The sequence below is a fragment of the Primulina tabacum genome, chromosome 10 (assembly GCF_025594145.1).
Source record: "Primulina tabacum isolate GXHZ01 chromosome 10, ASM2559414v2, whole genome shotgun sequence".
Lineage (NCBI taxonomy): Eukaryota > Viridiplantae > Streptophyta > Magnoliopsida > Lamiales > Gesneriaceae > Primulina > Primulina tabacum.
In genome coordinates this window covers 17,026,878-17,043,951 of record NC_134559.1, presented here as the reverse complement: position 1 = coordinate 17,043,951, position 17,074 = coordinate 17,026,878, and the positions used below count along the sequence as shown (strand labels likewise).

The 17,074-nt window shown below is 38.6% G+C and overlaps 6 non-coding genes and 1 pseudogene across 6 annotated transcripts; all 7 read right to left on the bottom strand.

Moving 5' to 3' along the window:
• Window positions 1-420: 420 nt before the first annotated feature.
• Window positions 421-538, bottom strand: LOC142509347 (5S ribosomal RNA). The gene has a single exon (XR_012807525.1). It is a non-coding gene; the product is annotated as a 5S ribosomal RNA (ribosomal RNA).
• Window positions 539-1,220: 682 nt separating this feature from the next.
• On the bottom strand, window positions 1,221-1,339 carry LOC142508940 (5S ribosomal RNA). The gene has a single exon (XR_012807136.1). It is a non-coding gene; the product is annotated as a 5S ribosomal RNA (ribosomal RNA).
• A 682-nt stretch (window positions 1,340-2,021) lies between these two features.
• On the bottom strand, window positions 2,022-2,140 carry LOC142507066 (5S ribosomal RNA). Its single transcript, XR_012805332.1, has one exon. It is a non-coding gene; the product is annotated as a 5S ribosomal RNA (ribosomal RNA).
• Window positions 2,141-2,820: 680 nt separating this feature from the next.
• On the bottom strand, window positions 2,821-2,939 carry LOC142516360 (5S ribosomal RNA). The gene has a single exon (XR_012812159.1). It is a non-coding gene; the product is annotated as a 5S ribosomal RNA (ribosomal RNA).
• A 681-nt stretch (window positions 2,940-3,620) lies between these two features.
• LOC142513342 (5S ribosomal RNA) lies at window positions 3,621-3,739 on the bottom strand. The gene has a single exon (XR_012809294.1). It is a non-coding gene; the product is annotated as a 5S ribosomal RNA (ribosomal RNA).
• Window positions 3,740-4,413: 674 nt separating this feature from the next.
• Window positions 4,414-4,532, bottom strand: LOC142510579 (5S ribosomal RNA; annotated as a pseudogene).
• A 12,418-nt stretch (window positions 4,533-16,950) lies between these two features.
• LOC142506660 (5S ribosomal RNA) lies at window positions 16,951-17,069 on the bottom strand. The gene has a single exon (XR_012804945.1). It is a non-coding gene; the product is annotated as a 5S ribosomal RNA (ribosomal RNA).
• Between the last annotated feature and the right edge of the window lie 5 nt (window positions 17,070-17,074).

Below are 17,074 nucleotides of genomic sequence, written 5' to 3'. Positions count from 1 at the left end.
AACCGGCTCACGACAACAAAAATCGCTAAATGTTCCTAGAAAATAGAAAAAAAATAAGAAGAAGAAAATAACGAATGTAAAGCGATTATTATGCCTGGATACAATAAAATGGAACCGGAAACGAATTTCGAACATCCTAAGCGGATTTCTCGAGGAAACGGAAGCTTATTAGAAGCGGAAAATCGCAAATTAGAGTGTCTTAGAGAAGGAATTCGGCTAAAATTTTGCCAGCTCATTACAGAGTAATGAGTCTCGTTCGTTTGTCCGTTTACAATCAAATTTGCCTACAATTTTGTCCAAATCCGGCAGTGCCCGAGCTACGTTGATTTCACATGTCTTATCTGGTCCCGATCAAGATTAAGATTATTTGAGCCGAAAATCGTCTGTCAACAAGTAATCAAAAATAGAAAAACACGAAAAAGGGCGCAAAACGAGACTTCTCAGGGGGTCACCCATCCAAGTACTGCTCTCGCCCAAGCACGCTTAACTTCGGAGTTCTAATGGGATCCGGTGCATTAGTGTTGGTATGATGGCACATGACATTGAGTGGGTTGTTTATTCTTATATCCTTCGAGTACGTGTGGAGCGGGCGGTGATGGACAACACGTGGCATTTCTCTCGCCCAATCAGAACCATGAAGTTAAGCATTCTGGCGCGATGGAAGAGCTGAGATGGGTGACCTTCCTGGGAAGTCCTCGTGTCGCGACCGTTTACGTAAATTATGGCTAAAACAGTCAAAATAATTGTTTTTAATGAGTTAACCGTCTCCGGAGTAATCTGCGTCATACCCTTCCTCACAGAATCGGCTCACGAAAACAAAAATCGCTAAATGTTCCCAGAAAATAGGAAAAAAATATGTAGAAAAAAATAGCGAATGTTAAGCGATTATTATGCCTGAGATACGATAAAATGGAACCGGAATCGAATTTCAAACTTCCTAAACGGATTTCTCGAGAAAACAGAAGCTTGACAGAAGCGGAAAATCGCAAATTAGAGGGTCTTAGAGAAGAAATTCGGCTAAAATCTCGCCGGCTCATTGCGGAGTAACGAGTCTCGTTTGTTTGTCCGTTTACAATCAAATTAGCCTTCAAATTTTTCCAAATCCGGCAGTGCCCGAGCTACGTTGATTTCACATGTCTTATCTGGTCCCGATCGAGATTCAGATGATTTGAGCCGAAATCGTCTGTCAACAAGTAATCAAAAATAGAAAAACCCGAAAAAGGGTGCAACACGAGGACTCCCAAGGGGGTCACCCATCCTAGTACTGCTCTCGCCTAAGCACGCTCAACTTCAGAGTTCTGATGGGATCCGGTGCATTAGTGCTGGTATGATAGCACCCGACATTGAGTGGGATGTTTATTCTTATATCCCTCGAGTACGTATGGAGCGGGCGGCGATTGAAAAACACGCCGCACTGGTCTCGCCCAATCAGAATTATGAAGTAAGCGTTCTGGCGCGATGGCAGAGCTAGGATGGGTGACTTCCCTGGGAAGTCCTCGTGTCGCGATCGTTTACGTAAATTATGGCTAAAAAAGTCAAAATAATTGTTTTTAATGAGTTAACCGTCTCCAGAGTAATCTGTGGCATACCCTTTTGCACAGAATCGGCTCACGAAAACAAAAATCGCTAAATGTTCCCAGAAAATAGAAAAAAAATATGAAGAAGAAAATAGCGAATGTTAAGCGATTATTATGCCTGAGATACGATAAAATGGAACCGGAATCGAATTTCGAACTTACTAAGCGGATTTCTCGAGGAAACGGAAGCTTGACAGAAGCGGAAAATCGCAAATTAGAGGGTCTTAGAGAAAAAATTCGGCTAAAATCTCGCCAGCTCATTGCGGAGTAACGAGTCTCGTTTGTTTGTCCGTTTACAATCAAATTTGCCTAAAATTTTTCCAAATCCGGCAGTGCCCGAGCTACGTTGATTTCAAATGTCTTATCTAATCTCGATCGAGATTCAGATGATTTGAGCCGAAAATCGTCTGTCAACAAGTAATCAAAAATAGAAAAACAGGAAAAAGGGTGCAACACGAGGTCTTCCCAGGAGGTCACCCATCCTAATACTCCTCTCGCCTAAGAACGCTTAACTTCGGAGTTCTGATGGGATCCGGTGCATTAGTGCTGGTTTGATCACACTCGACATGGAGTAGGATATTTATTTTTATATCCCTCGAGTACGTGTGGAGCAGGTGGCGATGGACAACACGCGGCAAAGCTCTCGCCCAATCAGAAATATGAAGTTAAGCGTTCTGGCGCGATGGCAGAGCTAGGATGGGTGACCTCTCTGGCATTCCTCGTGTCGCGGCCGTTTACGTAAATTATGGATAAAACAGTCTAAATAACTGTTTTTAATGAGTTAACCGTCTCCGGAATAATTTGCGTCATACCCTTCCGCATAGAACCGGCTCACGACATCAAAAATGCTAAATGTTCCCAGAAAATAGAAAAAAATAAGAAGAAGAAAATAGCGAATATAAAGCTATTATTATGCCTGTGATACGATAAAATAGAACCGGAATCAAATTTCGAACTTCTTAAGCGTATTTCTCAAGGAAACAGAAGCTTAACAGAAGCGGAAAATCGCAAATTAGAGGGTCTTAGAAAAAGAATTCGGCTAAACTCTCGCCAGCTCATTGCGAAGTAATTAGTCTCGTTCGTTTGCCCGTTTACAATAAAATTAGGCTACAATTTTTTCCAGATCCGGAAGTGCCCGAGCTACGTTGATTTTAAATGTATTATCTGGTCCCGATCGAGATTCAGATGATTTGAGCCGAAAATCTTCTGTCAACAACTTATCAAAAATAGAAAAACACGAAAAGGGGTGAAACACGAGGACTTCCTAGGGGGTCACCCATCCTAGTACAGCTCTCGCCCGAGCACGCTTAACTTCGAAGTTCTGATGGGATCCGGTGCATTAGTGCCGGTATGATCGCACCCGATATTGAGTGGGATGTTTATTCTTATATCCCTCGAGTACGTGTGGCGCTGGCAGCGATGAACAACACGCGGCACTGGTCTCGCCCAATCAGAACCATGAAGTTAAGCGTTCTGGCGCGATGGCAGAGCTAGGATGGGTGATCTCCTTGGGAAGTCCTCGTGTCGCGACCGTTTACGTAAATTATGGATAAGACAGTCTAAATAATTTTTTTTAATGAGTTAACCGTCTCCGGAGTAATCTGCATCATACCCTTCCGCAAAGAACCGGCTCACGAGAACAAAAATTGCTAAATGTTCCCAGAAAATAGAAAAAAAATTAGAAGAATAAAATAGCAAATGTAACGCTATTATTATGCTTGGGATACGATAAAATGGAACCGGAATCTAATTTCGAACTTCTTAAACGGATTGCTTGAGGAAACGAAAGCTTAATAGAAGCGGAAAATCGCAAATTAGAGGGTCTTAGAGAAGGAATTCGGCTAAACTCTCGCCAGCTCATCGCGGAGTAATGAGTTTCGTTCCTTTGCCCGTTTACAACCAAATTAGCCTACAATTTTGTCCAAATCCGGCAGTGCCCGAACTATGTTGATTTCACGTCTTATCAAGTCCAGGTCGAGATTCAGATGATTTCAGCCGAAAATCGTCTTTCAACAAGTAAGCAAAAATAGAAAAACAAGAAAAAGGGTGCAACACGAGGACTTCCCAGGAGGTCACCCATCCTAGTACTGCTCTCGCCCAAGCACGCTTAACTTCGGATTTCTGATGGAATCCGGTGCATTAGTGCCGGTATGATCGCACCCAACATTGATTGGGATGTTTATTCTTATATCCCTCGAGTACGTGTGGAGCGGGCGGCGATGGATAACACGCGGCACTCTTCTCTCGCCCAATCAGAACATTGAAGTTAAGCGTTCTAGCGCGATGGCAGCGCTATGATGCGTGACCTCCCTGGGCAGTACTCGTGTCCCAACCGTTTACGTAAATTACGGCTAACAGTCGAAATAATTGTTTTTAATGAGTTAACCGTCTCCGGAGTAATCTGCGTCATACCCTTCTGCACAGAACAGGCTCACGACAACAAAAATAGCTAAATGTTCCCAGAAAATAGAAAAAAAAATAAGAAGAAAAAATTAGCCAATGTAAAGCTATTATTATGCCTGGGATACGATAAAATGGAACCAGAATCGAATTTCGAACTTCCTAAGCGGATATATCGAAGAAATGGAAGCTTAACAGAAGCGTAAAATCGCAAATTAGAGGGTCTTAGAGAAGGAATTTGGCTAAAATCTCGCCAGCTCATGAGACTCGTTCGTTTGCCCGTATAAAATCAAATTAGCCTACAATTTTGTCCAAAATCCGGCAGTGCCCGAGCTACGTTGATTTCACATGTCTTATCTGGTCCCGATCGAGATTCAGATGATTTTAACAAAAAATCGTCTGTCAACAAGTAATCAAAAATAGAAAAACACGAAAAAAGATGCAACACGAGGACTTCCCAGGGGATCACCCATCCTAGTACTGCTCTCGTCCAAGCACGCTTAACTTCGGAGTTCTGATGGTATCCGATTCATTATTGCTGGTATGATCGCACCCGAAACTGAGTGGCATGTTTATTCTTATATCTCTCGAGTACGTGTGGAGCGGGCGGCGATGGACAACGTGCGGCACTGCTCTCGCCCAATCAGAACCATGATGTTAAGCGTTCTGGCGCGATGGTAGAGCTAGGATGGGTGACCTCCCTGGGCAGTCCTCGTGTCTCGACCGTTTACATAAATTATGGATAAAACAGTCGAAATAATTGTTTTTAATGAGTTAACCGTCTCCGGAGTAATCTGCGTCATACCCTTCCGCACAGAACCGGCTCACGACAACAAAAATCGCTAAATGTTCCCAGAAAATAGAAAAAAGATAAGAAGAAGAAAATAGTGAATTTAAAGCTATTATTATGCCTAGGATACGATAAAATAGAACCGGAATCGAATTTCGAACATCCTAAGCGGATTTCTCGAGGAAACGGAAGCTTAACAGAAGCTGAAAATCGCAAATAAAAGGTTCTTCGAGAAGGAATTCGGTTAAAATCTCGCCAGCTCATTGCGGAGAAATGAGTCTCGTTCGTTTGCCTGTTTACAATCAAATTAGGCTACAATTTTGTTCAAATCCGGCAGTGCCCGTGCTACATTGATTTCACATGTCTTATCTGGTCTCGATCGAGATTCAGATGATTTGAGCCGAAAATCGTCTGTCAACAAGTAATCAAAAATGTTGGAAACTAAATTCCGGCGTTTGACAAAATATGAATCAACTGAAAAATGTGAACCAACTGATCGAGTAAACTGAACTCAGGAACTGGTCTTAATAACTGAAATCAACTCACTGATCAATTGGAAATTGATCAGTTGATATATTCAGCCTGATGCTAAGCACTCTTCAACTGAACATGTCTCGGGAACGAACATAGCAGATTGCAACTGAATGTGGAACGACGCACTTGGAACAACGCATTTCGGCGAAAGAAATTAAGAGGCCGCATCACAATAAATGAAGCGAACAATGCCCAAGGAATAATCAAGAAGAATTCAACGGATACAAAGATTCAAATTCATCTCAAGTTACCGTTGGAAGGAAAGCTTATAAATATGACAGAAGAACAGCTAAAAAGACAATGAGATTATTCTATTCAAAAGCCTGCTGTTACTCTGCCAAAATCTTAGCTCACTCTTATTTGTTATATTCGTAGCAGTTAAGGCTACAATTTGAGCTAACTAGCAAGTTGTAATAATCGTTGAAATTCGATAGTGCTAAGATCAGTTAGGCACTTAGAACATTCTGTAATACTGAGAGTTTCAGTTTTTGGCAGAGATAAGTCCAAACTGAAGTGGGTCAGTACAATTCTTGTATTTGATCAAAGTCTTTTAGTGGATATCCTATCCGTGAGATAGAAGGTGTGACGTAGGAGTAATTAAATTCTCCGAACATCCAGAAACAACTCTTGCCTACTTTATTTCAGTTTCATATTCTATCTTTCAGTCAGTTATTTTCCGCAACTACTTTAGTTTAACTGATTGTCATTGACCAACAAGATTCCGAGAATCAGTTTGTCACCAAACTGAACTCAAAATTCGAAAAGATCAGTTTTAATTGTGAGTGTTTATTCACCCCCCCCTTCTAAACACTCTTGATACGTTAATCGATCCTATCAAGTGGTATCAGAGCGGTTGAATCTTGTTCTTGAATACTTTTGATCTATAAACTTGTCATCATGACTTCATTCAACAAAATTCCTATGTTCTCCAGAGAAGAATTTGATGATTGGAAGATCAGAATGTAGGCTCATTTAGCTGCACAAGATGACGACATGTGGTATGTCATAACTGATGGACCCATGAAGATTCTAAAAACATATACAGCAGCTGCCATTACTGAAGGGGCACCACAAAGAATAGAAAAGCCCAGAGATGAATGGACAACTGAAGATAAAAGAAAAGCGAATCTTGATAATGTGGCTAAAGACATTCTGTACAAAACGCTGGACAAAGTAACCTTCAGCAAAATAAAGATGTGTAAAACAGCCAAAGAAATTTGGGAGAAACTGATCCAGCTGTATGAAGGAAATGATCAAACCAAGGAAAATAAACTTTCTGTTGCTATGCAAAAGTTTGATAACATCAAAATGAAAGCAGGAGAATCGATGCACGAGTATGATGAAAGAGTAAGCAGTGTCATCAATGAGTTAAATGCACTTGGAAAAGTGTATACTAACAAAGAGATCGCACTAAAGATAATGAGAGGTCTTCCCAAGGAATGGGATGTCAAAACCATGGCAATGAGGGAGTCCAAAGATCTAAACCTGATTGAACTTCATGATTTATTTGCTGATTTAAAGGCTTATGAGTTCGAGCTGCAGACCAGAGAAGGAGAACCATCTACCCCTGCAGCCACAACTGCTCTAGCTGCTCTCAGAACTGAACCAATCAGTTCAGTCGAAAAATCTACTGATCAGTTGAGTAATGATGCTATGTCATTGTTCATCAAAAAATTTGGAAGGTTCATGAGAAAGAATCAAGGGAACTTCCAGAAGCCATACCAAAGGAACAATTCCAAAGATGAACCAAATGCCTGCTATAACTGTGGCAAATCAGGTCACTTTATTGCTGATTGTCCTAAACCCAAGAAGGATAGTCAAGGCTCAACTGATAGAAGAAAGAAATCATATGAACACAAAAGAAGACCCAAGGAAGATAAGAATTCCTTCAGAAAGAAACATGAAGTACTCTTAGCTGAAGAAAACAAATCCAGATGGGCAGAAACTGACAGTGAGGAGTCAGAACCAGAAAGCTCATACAGCTCCAGTGATGATGAGGAAGTCAAGTGTTTGATGGCTAATTATGCAGAAGAAGAGTCATCTAGCCAACAGGTATTTGATTTCAGTTTAACTGATTTTACACGAGCAGAACTCATTCTAACACTACATGACATGGTAAATGAGTATCAAAAACTTGCATCATCATTTGAAAAAATCAAAGCAAAGCCAACTTATCCCACAGACAATAAAACCAAAACTGATGAATCAGTTGATGGGTTGAGTCTAAAAAGGGAGATTGCTGAGTTAAAAGCAGAGAGAAATAAAAATCAGTCATTAATCCAGAAGTTGATGCTTGAAAACTCAAAACAGACTGAGCTCATTCAGTCTTGGAACAAGTCATCAACTGCACTAAGTGAGATGCAGAATTCACAAAAATCAGTTTCTGATAAAACTGGATTAGGGTTCAACACTCAAGGAGAAACGTATCCAAATGATACTCAACCAAAGCTAACAATAGACAAAGGGAAATACATTCACTTTGTCAAATCAGCAGTGGTACAAGAACAAATTGAGCCCAGTAAACTGATTGAGCATTCTACTGAGAATATGAACAAGGTTAGAAGATATGAGATTGGTTATAGTCAAAAATTCTCAACTGATTCACAAAGTCAGTCATCAAAGAGATTTTACAAAAACTATTCGAATGGCTATTCCAATTACTATAACTGCAAGCCAGTTCAGAAGAGATATAGACTGAACAATCAGTTGAATAAAGCTAAAACACATATTGTATCATCCGTACACTACACAAGCACACAAAAGCCTAGAAAAATTATTTGGAATACAGCTACTGGAAAGTCTGTTAGACTAATCCAAGTATGGGTTCCTAAAGGACTAATCAATTCAGGACCCAAATAGATATGGGTACCAAATTATATTAAGTGTGTGACTGCAGGTAACAGGTACAAACAAGAACTCAATATGGTATTTGGACAATGGATGTTCGCGACATATGACAGGAGATGCAAGTGTGCTATCTCAACTGATCAAATACAGTGGTCCAAATATCAGTTTTGGGGACAATTCCAAAGGTAGAACTGTGGGTAAGGGTAAGCTTATCCATGGTAACTTTACTTTTAAAGATGTTCTATTAGTAGAAAACCTGAAGTATAACTTGATCAGCATCAGTCAGTTATGCGACAGTGGATTCTCAGTACATTTTGACAAAAACTCATGTTCAATCAAAACTTCAACGGATGAAATCATACTAACTGGCAAACGTTGTGGAAACACATATAAAGTCAGTTGGAATGATCAAACTTATGCACCAGTTTGTTTTATTGCTTCAAAATCATCTAAAAACTGGTTGTGGCACAAGAGACTAAGTCATCTAAACTTTAAATCCATTGCCTATCTGAGTAAACATGAACTTGTAACTGGTTTGCCCAAAATAGACTTTTCAAAAGAAAAACTTTGCTCAGCATGTTAGTATGGTAAACAAGTACGATCTTTTTTAAAAACAAGGGTTGTAAATCTTCATCCCGATGCTTAGAACTGTTGCACATGGATCTCTTTGGTCCTATACCAGTCATGAGCTTAGGGGGAATGAAATACACCTTGGTAGTTGTAGATGATTTTTCAAGATTTACTTGGGTTATTTTTCTCAAATCTAAAGACCATACTGCTTCACAACTGATAAAGCTCTTCAAAAGACTTTTAAATGAAAAATCAGTTGGAATTGATCGAATCAGATCAGATCGAGGAACTGAATTCATCAATCAAACTATTTCAAATTTTCTAGAGAATGCTGGAATTAAGCATGAGCTCTCAGCAGCCAGAACTCCTCAGCAAAATGGCGTAGCTGAGAGAAGAAATCGGACCCTTAAAGAAACTGCTAGAACAATGCTTGCTGATTCTGGTATTTCTCAAAGGTTTTGGGTAGAGGCAGTAAACACTGCGTGTTATACTCAGAACAGATCCATGATTAATAAGAATCATATGAAAAAACCATATGAGATCTGGCATGGAAGAAAAAGTATAATTACTTATTTCAAAATATTCGGCTGCAGATGTTTTATCCTTGATAATGGTAAAAATTATTTAAAAGCGTTTGATGCTAAATCTGCAGAGGGAATATTTCTTGGATACTCATCAATTAGTACAGCTTATAGAGTCTTCAACAAGAAAACCCTAAATGTTGAAGAATCTGCTCATGTTGATTTCGATGAAACTGAACTAACTAATAAGCCAACTAATCAAGTTGAGCTAGTTGATCGATTTACATATATCAGTTTGGAGGATGATGATGAAAAAGACAATCATATTAATCAAAACAATCTCGAAACACCCGAACCAGAAGTGTCAGATCAATCAGCTGAACCAGAAGCCATTCCTAATGATCAGTTGAGAGAGCATAATGATAACATTCAAATACCAGTTGACGAAGCACCAACTGAGACTGAAAACTGTGTTCAGTTACCAACTGAAGAAATTGCTGATACAACAAATACTGAGTACAGATGGAGAAAATCACATCCACCTGAGCTGGTAATAGGAAATCTATCTGATCCAGTAAGAACTCGCAATCAAATGCTAAATTTATTTATCTATTCAGCTTTTGTCTCATAACTAGAACCAAAGAAAACTGATGAAGCTCTTGCTGATCCTAACTGGGTAAATGCAATGCAAGAAGAGCTAAATCAGTTCACTCATAACAATGTCTGGAACATAGTTCCAAGACCAGTTTCAAAAACTGTTATAGGTACAAAATGGGTGTACAGGAATAAACTGAACGAGGATGGTTCAGTTGTGCGCAATAAAGCGAGACTAGTAGCACAAGGATATAGGCAAGAGGAAGGAATTGACTATGATGAGACATATGCTCCAGTTGCAAGACTGGAAGCAATCAGAATGTTTCTTGCTTATGCATCATACAAGAATTTCAAAGTCTATCAAATGGATGTCAAAAGTGCATTCCTAAATGGTCAACTACAAGAGGAAGTATATGTTGAACAACCCCAGGTTTTGTAAATCACAACTTTCCTGATCATGTATATCATTTGAACAAAGCCTTATATGGTCTTAAACAAGCTCCCAGAGCTTGGTACGAAACTCTTTCAAAATTCCTAACTGATCATGATTTTTCTGTTGGATCAGTTGATAAGACCTTGTTCAAATTTACTAAGAATGATTACATTTTATTAGTTCAAATTTATGTTGATGATATCATATTTGGGTCAACTAACCCCAAATTATGCGAGAAATTTGCTAAGCTAATGCAGGATAAGTTTGAAATGAGCATGATGGGTGAACTAACATTCTTTCTTGGACTACAAGTGAAGCAACTGGAAACTGGCATATTCATCAGTCAGACTAAATATACAAAGGAGCTGCTGAAGAAATTTGGCATGGAATCATGTTCAGCTGCAAATACTCCCATGAGCTCATCAATAAAATTAGACACTGATCAAGGGGGAATATCAGTTGAGGCGACATTATATCGAGATTTAATAGGGTCATTGTTATATCTAACTGCCAGTCGCCCTGATATTGTATTTGCTGTGTGTATGTGTGCTAGATTTCAAGCAAATCCTAAGCAATCACATTTCTCAGCTGCTAAAAAAATTTTGAAATACCTTAAGGGTACACAAAATGTTGGGTTATGGTACTCTAAAGACTCTACTTTCAATTTAGTTGGATATTCAGATGCAGATTATGCAGGATGAAGGCTTGATCGTAAAAGTACAAGTGGATCTCTTCAGTTTCTAGGAGACAGGCTGATCTCTTGGTTCAGCAAGAAGCAGACATCTATAGCTACCTCAACAACTGAAGCAGAATACCTTGCTGCTGGTAGTTGCTGTGCGCAACTGATCTGGATCCAGCAACAACTGAGAGATTATGGAGTAATTACAAATAATTCGCCCATATTTTGTGACAATACGAGTACAATTGCCATCACCTATAATCCAGTTCTTCACTCAAGGACAAAGCATATCGATGTCAGACACCACTTCATTAGAGATAATGCTTTGAAGAAGGACATTAGACTGGAGTATATATCAACTGAGCAACAAGCAGCTGACATTTTCACCAAACCATTGCCCGAGACTAAGTTTTCTCACTTTAGCAATATTCTTGGTTTAATTGATCTGTCTTAAAATTATTACTCATGTTGCTTTACTGATAGAATTATTTGCAGAAAATAAGAACACAACAAATTAAAAATAATACTTTATTAAGAATACCATCGATCCCAGTTTACAGAAGATATCATAGAACCAACTGAATCCTGCCATTATCTAATCCAATCATTCAACTCATAAATTTGGATTCTAGAAAATGACCTAGTTGTAGAAATCTTCTCAACCACATGTCATTCCTTCCATAACATTGCTTCTAACAGACATTTGTCATCAATCAAATCTGTAACATGCCTAACTTCAAAACGATCAATGTATTTCCTTGCTGTTGCTGCTTGTGCACAAGTAGGAACAACACCACTATTACTTACCCTCTACAAATCATGAATCTTGAACCATGTTGACATCACTTTCATCAAGACATATTCTTCTATTGTCTTCTTCAACTCTTCTAAATAAGGACTTATTTGCTCATTAACTTGAATATGCGAACTACTGCATGCATCAGAGTTACTTGAATCCGACATATTGAACTGTTATTATCACATTCTAATCATCTTATTTATAGACAGATGAAACTTAAATGTTGAGGAAACTAAAGAGACTCAAATCAACCGAAGCGTTTTTCTCATTTACCGAGGCTTCTTAACTACCAGTTGTTCATTATCAACTGATATCAGTTTGACATTTATTACTTAACGCTTAACCAATCATCAGTTCGTCTGTTTATGATCGCAATTCATATAACTAATGAAACTTATTACTTGCAGGAAAAAGAAAAACAAAGTTAAACATAAATAAATGTTTTATTCAACCATAAATATTTGCTTGGATTACATTTTCATATTTTTCCTCTATATCATCTATCCACATTCTCAACCAAACGGATAGAGATGAGGAAGATGTCTTGAGAAAGCTATGAGAAGAAGCTATGCGATTAAGGATTTCCAGTTCTTTTCGAAGCATCAGCTGATAGATACGACCATCCGTAAAGATGTCCACCCACACAGCTATATTCAAGTGCTCCCGCACTTCTCTTAACTCTGCCATCAGTTCGGGAGTGGTAGCCTCTCCAGAATTATACAGGAACGCAAGCTCCTGTAACTTTTCCCAGTAGGAAAGACTCTTATAGAAGACTTCGTCTTCTATAACAGCCTTCCTAGCTTCCAAAGAAAATGGCGAAGCACTCGAGCTACTCACATCTGCCATTCTTTCGCCTTGAATATTTTCACCAATATGACTGAAACTAACCGTGTTACTTCTATTTATAGCAGAATATCAAAGAAGCTGAATCGTCGTCAACGTTTCAGCAAACGAAAATCTTTCTGACCTTTAAATTTATTCGCTTTAATTATTTTATGCACTAATTAAGGGGGAATAATGGTTTTAAGAGGTTAACTGAGAAGACAAATGTTAGTAAACTCTCAACTGAAATGACACAGTCTTACAGCTGATCGTTCAGTTGGGTATTTCACTAATCTTATCATATAAGTTAACTAATTAAAACATATTATATTCCAAATCAAGTGACATGACTGTTTATTATCTAATGATGAATATTATTTTGAAAACGTGGAAGCATTTGAACCGTTTAAATTGTACACACGCTTATAGCACACGTACACATAGTTTTACTCAAAATTTTTAATGGACTGACACGTGTCTCGAATTTGAACAGTTACGAACAACTGTACTAAGCCCGCTTCTTCAAATCAGTTTTCTTCTTACGCATGCAATCAGTTTCTAAGAACATACTAATTCCAGAGCTTATCGTTTACGAATTTCAGATCATTTTATCAAAATGGCAAATCAAACTCCTGCTTATATGCTGAATGCAATGGCTATCAACTTCGGATCCATTCTATCTTTGGGCGACGCTGATGTCAAGAACGTCTTTCAAAAACTCGAAACTGCTGGGTTAAGGACATTCTTGGGACAATCATCACAAGAGATCTACCCCAAAGAACTTCAGGAATTCTACTCTAACGGTATGATCAATTCTGATGGAAACATCGCTTCTACTATCAATGGTCAGTTGCTGACCATCTCTGAAGATTCCTTTGGAGAAATTTTTTCTTTACCATCTGATGGACTGGCACACTTCTCTGATGTTAAAACATCTGACGTTGAAAAAATGCAAACCTCACTTTCTGCTGATGGACGAAAAATTAATGTTTCCGATCCAAAGAAGGAGCTGAAGCACGAGGTTCAGTTATTTGCTGATATAGTCGCCAAAGGAATTTTGGCGAAAGCTAGATCTTTTGCTGAACTTACATTGGAAAAATTTCAAGCCATTTCTATCATTATGACTGAACGTAAACTCAACTGGAAGCATCTTATATTCAATATTTTAAAGAATATGTTTCTATCATCCAAACAGTCCAAAGGCTTTGCAGTGAAACTGAGCTATCTGCTGAAAGTGAAATAATTAGTGGCAGATAATTCAGAAAAATCATCCAAATTCAAAGTCTTCAATGCGAAGAATACTATGCCACCCAAGACAAAATTGGACATTTCTTCTGCTCAGTTTGTAAAGATAAAACAGGAGATTGAGACTCAACAAGCGGCTCCTAAATCAGTGAAAAAGGCCTAGACATTGGCTCAACTGAAGTCAGCAAAAAGGAAATTAGTTGTGGAGGAATCCGATTCAGAGAAAACTCCTTCCCCAAAGATCGCCAAGAAACCGAGAACCCAGAGGATTAAACCAACAACTACAGAGGAATATATTCCTACTGACAAGCTAATATCTTCAGATGCTCAGCAGCCAATTGAAGTAGTTCCTCTGAAGATCATTCCACCAGAAAAATCAGCTGGTGCAAAGAGAGAAACAGTTAAGATCAAAGCCCGTCTGATTAATATTATTCGTCCTACTGTTCTGGCACCTGCCCGACCCAAAGGCATCAGTATTATAGAACGGGTGGATACTACTCGAACTGGTCTGGAAATTCCACACATCCTCAGTTCTGATAAAGGCAAGGGCAAATTGATTGAAGAACCAAGGCCATCCAATCCCATTCAAACCCACATTGACTTTGTTTGGGATGAAGTTAATAATTTTGCAGCATCAAAAATTCAACTCTATGATGCTTGGACAGCCTATCGTACACATATTTTTGCCAAGCAACTGAGAAAGAAATATCAGCTGAACAAGTTCCTCAAACTGGAAGCTTTTGTCCTCAAGATAGTCAAAGCTGCCACCATTGCTCAAGCTATGGAGAGAAAAACATATTTGTTTGATCATATGAGAGTCAAGAAGTTAGCACAAATTATTGACAAACTGAAGGCTAACTACGTCCCAACAAATCCTACTGCCTATGCTGATCATGCGGTGATTACTCAGCTAGACACCGATCTGATTGGCTTGCTATCTCAGATAAAGTTTTGGGAAATGGATCAAGAGTTAGTCCTTCATACATGAGATCCAGACGATGATGAAAAGGAAATAGTTGAATAACCTCCCTCTAAGCAGAAAGAGTCATCCTCAGAACAGGCTAGTATTCCAACTGAAGAGCTAGTTCAGGATATGTCTCAATGACCTACTGTGAACATCAAATGTACACTGAAGCAGAATTATTTTTCGCAAATATTGATGAAATTATTCAAACAGTGGTGCAAGAATCCCAATTGAGTGAACCTATTTCTGATAAAGTTGATCATCCCGTTGATCAAATCAATCCAGAGCTTCCTATCTCTTCAGAAGCACTAGTTCAGCCAGATTCATCTGCTGAACAAACCATTCCAACTGTTGTGCCAATTGATCCCCAAGATCATCCTCTAGAGGCACCAATTTTGGCTTCATCAGACTCTATTATTCCTCCAGGCAGCTCATCTGCTGATCAAAATCCACTTTCTCCGTCTCAAGTTCCAGAAGAAATTGCTGCAACAATCACTTCAGTTCAGAATGTTGCTAAAACAGTAGCAACTAACCAAGAGTTGGTTATATTTGATCAAACCACATGAGGACCGGAATCCTCTCATCAGTCACCTCCTCCTCAATCAACAGAAATGGATCTTGTTCTTGAAGAAATCCAAAATATGCAGCACAATATGCAGCAAATGATTACTGAAATCAAGAGAATTCAATCTACACAATTCTCTCATACTGTCAAATTGGATTCTTCAATTCAATATAACTCTGCAAAACTGAAAGCTATTTAGGCAAACATGGAGTCTCTTACCAAAATTGTGGATGAGATGAAGAGAGGTCTGGCTCAAAGTCTATTTACAACTCAGGATATAATTAGTCAACGAGTCCAGCGATTGGAAACTTCTGTTTCTAATAAAATGGAATTGCTGCAGACTTGTTTACAAACTGCTGTCTCAATTATCTCTGCAGATGTCAAAATTCTTTCCACTGACGTTCGAAAATTATCTGAGAAGATGGAATTGTTTGACAAAAAAGTGGAAGAAATCAAAGATCAAAGAGCATCTTGAGAAACAGCAGAAGAAATCATCTTGTTAAAAAGTAGTTAACCAGATTATTAGATTCAGTTGTTATTAAATCAAGACTTCTTTCAGTTCAAGAAATTCAATCTCTTATCTACAATAAGCTCAGACGTTCAGTTATTATCTACTTAGTTTTGTCAAACACCATAAAGGGGGAAATTTTTGGAAACTAAATTCCGGTGTTTGACAAAATATGAATCAACTGAAAAATACGAACCAACTGATCGAGTAAACTGAACTCAGCAACTGGACTTAATAACTGAAATCAACTGACTGATCAGTTAGAAATTGATCAGTTGATATATTCAGCCTGATGCTAAGCACTCTTCAACTGAACATGTCTCGGGAAAGAACATAGCAGATTGCAACTGAATGTGGAACGACGCACTTGGAACAACGCATTTTGGCGAAAGAAATTAAGAGGCCGCATCACAATAAATAAAGCAAACAATGCCCAAGGAATAATCAAGAAGAATTCAACGGATACAAAGATTCAAATTCATCTCAAGTTACCGTTGGAAGGAAAGCTTATAAATATTACAGAAGAACATCTAAAAAGACAATGAGATTATTCTACTCAAAAGCCTGCTGTTACTCTGCCAAAATCTTAGCTCACTCTTATTTGTTATATTCGTAGCAGTTAAGGCTACAATTTGAGCTCACTAGCAAGTTGTAATAATCGTTGAAATTCGATAGTGCTAAGATCAGTTACGCACTGAGAACATTCTGTAATACTAAGAGTTTCAGTTTTTGGCAGAGATAAGTCCAAATTGAAGTGGGTCAGTACAATTCTTGTATTAGATCAAAGTCTTTTAGTGGATATCCTATCCGTGGGATAGAAGGGGTGACGTAGGGGTAATTAAATTCTCCGAACATCAAGAAACAACTCTTGCCTACTTTATTTCAGTTTCGTATTCTATCTTTCACTCAGTTATTTTCCGCAACTACTTTAGTTTAACTGATTGTCATGGACCAACAAGATTCCGAGAATCAGTTTGTCACCAAACTTAACTCAAAATTCGAAAAGATCAGTTTTAATTGTGAGTGTTTATTCAACCCCCCCCACTTCTAAACACTCTAGATACGTTAATCGATCCTATCAAAAAATATAAAAACACGAAAAGAGGTGCAACAAGAGGACTTCCCAGGGAGTTATCCATCCTAGTACTGCTCTCGTCCAAGCACGCTTAACTTCGGAGTTCTGATGGGATCCGGTGCATTAGTGCTGGTATGATCACACCTGACAT